This window comes from Gekko japonicus, unplaced genomic scaffold (assembly GCF_001447785.1).
Source record: "Gekko japonicus isolate JY-2015 unplaced genomic scaffold, Gekko_japonicus_V1.1 scaffold643, whole genome shotgun sequence".
Taxonomy (NCBI): Eukaryota; Metazoa; Chordata; class Lepidosauria; order Squamata; family Gekkonidae; genus Gekko; species Gekko japonicus.
In genome coordinates, this window is record NW_015164201.1 from 618467 (window position 1) to 625280 (window position 6814).

The 6814-nt window shown below is 47.0% G+C and overlaps 1 protein-coding gene across 1 annotated transcript in view; it reads right to left on the reverse strand.

Moving 5' to 3' along the window:
• IL1RAPL2 (interleukin 1 receptor accessory protein like 2) overlaps window positions 1-6814 on the reverse strand; it is a 299699-nt gene that overhangs the window by 23104 nt on the left and 269781 nt on the right. The window lies entirely within an intron of this gene.

Sequence of the window (6814 nt, forward strand, 5' to 3'; positions counted from 1 at the left end):
TACATAAAACAGATTTGGGCTAAAGGATTAATCTCCTAACGGGGATTTCTCCTAATACTCCCTGGCTGGTTTCCTATTTCTAATGTATTTGAAGAAAGTTTTATTGTTGGTCTTTATATTTTTTGCTATATGCTTCTCATATTCCTTTTTTGCCTGCCTGATCACAGACTTGCATTTTATTTGCCACAGCCTGTGTTCCCTTTTATCAACCTCACTGAGACTAGCTTTCCACTGCTTAAAGGAATTCTTATTACCTTTTACAGCTTCCATTATTTTGTTAGTTAACCATGCAGGCTTTTTCTATACCTATTTGTGCCTTTCCTAACCTGTGGTATATATTTTTTTCCCTGGATTTTTCTAGGATTGTAGTTTTAAATAGTTTCCAAGCTTCCCCAATGGTTTTGACCCTTTCTACTTTTTCTTTCAGTTTCTTCCTCACATGTCTCCTCATATCAGAGAAGTTACCCCTTTTAAAGTTAAAAGTGGTTGTGTCAGTCTTTTTGGGTAACTCCCTATTTATACAAATGTTGAACTCAATAAGATTATGGTCACTGTTCCCAAGTGGTGCAATCACATTTACATCTCTCACCAGGTCTTGGGTGTTACTTAGGACGAAATCCAGGATCGCCTCTCTCCTCGTAGGTTCCGTGACCATCTGCTCCATAGCACAGTCATTAAGAGTGTCTAGAAACTCAATCTCTTTTTCCCAACTAGAACACATATTGACCCAATCAATGTGTGGGTAGTTAAAATCACCTATTATGACACTTTTTTTTGTCTAGCCGCTATCTTTAATTCATTCATCATTTTATAATCCTCTATCTTTTGATCTGGTGGGCGATAACAAACTCCCAGTGTTAAGCTTCCTTTTGGGCTCACTATTTCAACCCATAGCATTTCCAGAAGCAAATCCAATTCACTTTCCCTCTCAATCTTACTGGACTGTATACCCTCTCTGACACACAGAGCCACCCCACCTCCAACCCTTCCCCCTATCATTTGCGATATTATATATAACCGGGAATCACCATATCCCACTGATTTTCCTTATCCCACCAAGTTTCTGAAATACCCACAATGTCTATTCCCCCCCCCAACACCAAGCACTCCAACTCCCTAGTTTTACCTTGGACACTTCTAGCATTTGTATAGAAACACCTATAATTTCCCATACATGTTAAGGCTGCAACCTTCCTTTTGCTCTCTCTCTCGAGATCTTGTCAGGCAGTCCATATCACTAGCCATAGTCTCAATGGACAATTCCAATCCACCTCCCTGTAGTAAAGCAACAGCTACCCCCTCATCTCTCCGAGATGAGCTATCCTGAACCAGAGACTTTTCATCTCCTGTCGGCTTTCCCCCAATATTCAGTTTAAAAGCTGCTCTGCCACCTTTTTGATTTTAAGTGCCAGCAGCCTGGTTCCTTCTCGGGACAAGTGGAGACCGTCTCGCCTGTACAGCTCCCTCTTGTTCCAAAAAGTATCCCAGTGCCTAACAAACCTGAACCCTTCCCCCCTACACCATCGTCTCATCCACGCATTGAGACTCCTGATCTCTGCCTGTCTCTCCGGCCCTGCACGTGGAACAGGTAACACTTCTGAGAAGGCTACCTTGGAGGTCCTGGACCTAAGTTTCCTGCCCAGCAGCCTAATTTTCCTCCAGGACCTCGCGACTGCATTTTCCCATATCGTTGGTGTCAACATGTACCACGACCACTGGCTCCTCCCCAGCACTATCTACCAGCCTATCTAGAACACGTGTAATGTCCGCTACCTTCGCACCAGGCAGGCAAGTCACCATACGGTCAGTACGCGTTTTTGCCATCCAGCTGTGTACCTGCCTAAGGATCGAATCACCAACTACCAAGAGCCTCCCTCCCTCCCTGCCCAGGGATGATTCCTTGGTGCAAAAGGTTACCTGTTCACCAGCTTCCCTTCTGAGGGCACATCCCCCTTATCCTCAGCATGGTGCCCTGTTCCCTCTTGACCCTTATGCTCCCTGACAGTGGCGGGGCTGCCATAACCAGAGTGGGACATATCTAGCAAGTCCCTGAGAGTCTTCTCTGTGTGCCTAACTTACTGTCTCTGCTTCTCCAGGTGAGGTACATTGGCCTCAAGGGAACAAACTCATTCCCTGAGAACCAGGAGCTCCTTGCACCAAGCACACACCCAAGACTTCTGCCCAGTGGGCAGATAGTAATACACGTGACAGTCTGTGCAATACACTGGATAGCCCCCAACCCACTGCTGGCATTTTGGCTTCATAATTGCTTTTTTAAACAATAATTATATATAATCCTCCTTTAAAACCCTTTAAGTGGTTTTCCTTGTAGAAGTCTACTTACTTTTACTGGGAACCCAAGGAGACTAGGGCCCTGGCTTTCTGGCTCTTCCTGGGCTTCTTACAGAGCCCCTAGTCTAAGAGCCACAGGCAAAGTGCTGCCTTAAATAAAAGCTTCCCCTCAGCAGAGGGTGTGGCCAGCAGCTATGCAAATTCACCCATTCACTCATCTACAGTCAAACAATGACCCTTTCACACCCTATCTCAGGCAGCCAGGACTCTGCAACAACTCACAACTCACCCACACCCTCCCAAACACAGTCCCCCACACAGTACCTTCTCAGCTAAATCACCTCAGCTGAAAGTAAGTAAAAAAACCACTCACCCCTCTAGCAGCTCTATCTCCTGCTCCTTCTCAGAGCTCAGCTGGGTCAGCTCTGCTTCTGGCTAGGTTCTGGCTAGTCACCTTTTCATCTTGCAGCCCCTTTAGGCTGCTGTTATTTACAACTGGAATCCACTCACTTATTGCCTATCGAGGTATGATCATCAGAGAATAACAGAACAAAGAACTCTATAAGCTGTTGTATTAATAGGTTCAGGCCAATAATTATGGTTTTCTTGGAACATGGTAATCTCTCTAGTCTAGTGTTTATTTTTTGGTCCACAGAATTCTGGGGGTATCAGCGGCTGATTTAAGCCGAGCATCAGGGCCCACTGAGATAATCCTGGTGCCATCAATTTATTTATTTATTTATTACTTTAGCTTTTACCCCGCCCTCCCTGCCGAAGCAGGCTCAGGGTGGCTTACATAAAAACCAATAAAACAATATACATCTCAATATAAAATACATAATACACAATTTAAAACAGTTAATACGTCAATGGCGGTACAATATAATAGTGCATTTAAGAACGCGTTCAGCGGTGCAACCACTCTAGGTAACTTCAGCTGGAAATAACTCAGTGTAGGGCATAGCTGATAAGGTGCAGCTCCTATCGAAATGCTTGCCAGAAGAGCTCCGTTTTCACGGCCCTGAGAAACTGTGAAAGGTCCCACAGGGAAGCTTGTTCCAATAAGTTGGAGCTGCTAAGGAGAACGCCCTAGTCCTGGTCGATGACAGCCTGGTGTCCTTAGGACCAGGGAGGGCCAAACGGTTTTGGGACCCTGATCGCAGTGCTCTCTGAGGAACATGTGGGGAAAGGCACGTCCCTGACCCTCTTGTAGGCACGTCCCTGACCATATAGGGCTTTAAAGGTCAAGACCAGCACCTTGAAGCAAATCCGGTATGCTATTGGCAGCCAGTGCAGTGTCTTTAGCACAGGCTGGATGTGTTCCCGCACAGGGAGACCCATCAATAGCCTGGCCGCCGCATTTTGCACCCGCTGCAGCTTCTAGAGTTGCACTAAGGGCAGCCCCATGTAGAGAACATTGCAGTAGTCCAACCTCGAGGTGACCATTGTGTGGATCACTGAAGCCAGATCATTGCGTTCGAGGAAGGGAACCAACTGCCCGATCAGCTGGAGATGGTAAAAGGCTGCCTTGGCTGTGGCTGCTACCTGGGCCTCCATTGTCAGGGAAGCATCCAGGAGCACTCCCAAACTCCTGAACCTCAGCGCTGGCACCAACAGCACCCCTTTGAAGGCCGGTAGTGGGATCCCTACCCCCGAGCCGCTCTGATTCAGGCAAGAAAGCTCAACTGGTGCCACCTGGATCACCAAATCTCAGGTGCAGACTTACTCTGATGGCAGCAGACATGTGGACTTCAAACAAAGATCTGCCCTACTGACATGTAAAGTACAGGTGGGGGTATAATTCGAAGGGCACATGTCCTGAGCCATCTCTTACATGGCTTTTCCTGCTGCAGCCCTTTCCCCACACCCTAAATCTTCCCTTTGCCTGTGCTCAGTTCAAATATTGGATCCTGCCTGGAAGAAGACTGGCTGGAGGGATGGACAGCTGGGAGGAGGTTCAGCATTGTAAGCACATACGTTGCTGCCTTATACTGAATCAGACCCTTGATCTGTCAAGATCAGTATTGTTTCCTTTGGCAGCAGCTCTCCAGGGCATCAGGCAGAGATCTTTCGCATCAACTAGCTGTATTACCTTCTGCGTGATCCTTTAACTGGAGGTGGGTGGGTGGCAAGGGGTGGCAGTGGCAAAAAAGCCTAATCATGCATGAACCCAGTCATAATCATGAAGATGGAGACATCCAAAACTGTGTGCTGAACAACCAGCTCCATGGTTTTGACTGGTGAGCAAAACACAAGTCAAATCAATGGGTATTCCAGAATAAATAAGTGTTAATCTTCCAGTACCATGGGCAGGTATATGATTGGTGTGTTACAGGGTGCACCCTCCATTTAGGTGGGGCATGGGTGGAACTGAAATACCTCTTCTGAACTGAGTGTGCGCCTCAGAAAATGTCCTCAAATCCTTTGTAACACGGGGGTTCCATGGCAGATGCTTGGGAGTGTCTCAGCTGACAAGTCAGTGTGGAAAGGGTTCTCCACAGACAGACAGGAAAATGGCTTGTTGTGAGATTGCGGCAAACAAGTCTGTCACTATGTCTTTGCCTAAGCTGGCCCATGATGGGAGTTAGTATCTTGATAAAGGAAAATTGGAAATCCGAGGTTATACCCAAGAGGGAAGAACTAATAGTTAAGATACTGGAGTTAGCGAGAATGGATGATCTAAGTTTAATGCTGCAGAACAGGAATGAAAAGGTACATGAAAAGAGATGGGAAAAGGTATATAATTGGATAGGTGAACTGTCAAGAAATTAGTGAGTTAAAAATGTATATAAGAATTAAGCGATAAATGACTCTGATATATATGCAAGATGTATAGATGAAATGTATGAATGTAAAAGTGGAAACGAAATAAAATTTTTACAACAGATAAAGGAATGCCAGTGTTCTTTAAGGGCTGTGGAAGTTTCCACAGTGGGGTAGGAGATGGACTCCCGACAGAGCTGCTGTTGAAGGAGAACTTGGAGAAAGTGACCCTGCCCAGATGAGCAGAGCAGGTAGGTGTGTGTTTGGGGGGGGGGAGAGAAGCTGTGAGTTGGCTGAAGGTAAAATATCTGGGGGTGCGAGGCCTTGCTCTCTGGGGATCTGATTTGGGAGCTGCCCCACTGCTGTCTTGATGCGACACCACTTGTATGCAGAGAGGCAAGAGGCTTAAATGAAGTGTGCAAAGTAGGGAATGGGCTGGAAAAGAGGACTCTGAAGGGGGGGGGAAGGCAGCACAGTGTAATGATCAGAGTGCTGGGCTAGGATTTGGGAGGCCCAGGTACAAATCCCCCCCCCCCCGCCACAGAAGCTCACTGGGTGACTCTCAGACAGACACATTTTCTCAGCCTAGCCTAACTCAGGTGTTGTTGCAAACATAAAATGTGGGAGGGGAGAATGATGTTATAAGCTCCTCCCTGTTGCCACTGAGGAGACAAATGGGGGAACAAAGACCGAAATAGATAAATAAAATATCATCACGACGGTTGCTAGCCTGGGGGACTCAGGGCAGAGAAAACTGGGGGGGGGGGAGAACTAATCAGAGAGGGAATTCTGAACAAACCTAACCGAGCTTAAGGGCAGGAAAGGGTGGTCTGGTGATTCTGGGGCCCTGGGGGAAAGTCCCGGATGAGGCCCCAGAATCACTGCTACACCTCACACTTGTCACCAGGGCCAGCCAAAGGGAGAGCCACCACAGCTTCCAGAAGCCATCTGCTTGATCCCCGGACGAGGCAGGTGCAAGTGGAGGCAGGAGCCTGCTCTTCTTCCTTCCCCCTCCGTCAAGCAGGCATGGGCCCTTGCCCTCCCCCCAAGTGTGGGGCCCTGCCATTGTTGGCTATTGTCTAAGGGCATCGCATGGTGAGGAGGGCCTAAAGTGTGTGTGTGAGAGGGGGTGAGGACTGCTAAGAAAAGTGGTCAAGAAACAGGGAATCTAAAGGAAGGGATTGCTCTCGCTACAGTCTAAACCGGGACACACAAATCCTGCCGGTTGTGGCTTCTACTGTTACTGCAACGTTTTTGGCAAGGGCACCACAAACGGTGTGTCTGTGGAAGGAAGAGGGATGCTTTGCATATACAGATTTAAATGAAGCCACCAGTGCTTTCCGCCAGCAACGTGTTATTTGAAACCCTGTAATGGGTTTCAGAGAACACAATACCCACCAAACCAAACAGCAAATGATTAGAATGCAAGAGATACATCCCTGCTCGGAATATCAAGTCCCAAAATACGTTTCAGTCCTGTCTTGCATGAAGCCGACATCCTCAAACACAAGTGCTGAGCTGACACTGATGTCTTATTTCCTTTTAATCTGCAAACTGTAACTTGTCAGGAACCCCAGAAGCAAATCAGTCTGTACTCTTGAGTTGAAAGACAAGTTCTCCCTCAAAGATGTTCTGTTTATACTTGGATTTTTTTTTATTAGAAGGAGGAAAAAAAACTCCTTATGAAGACAGCTACATATTTGTTAGGGCAAAATGCTCATATGAAAGTAAGGCTGCGGGGTGATTTTAAAGAGAGGGA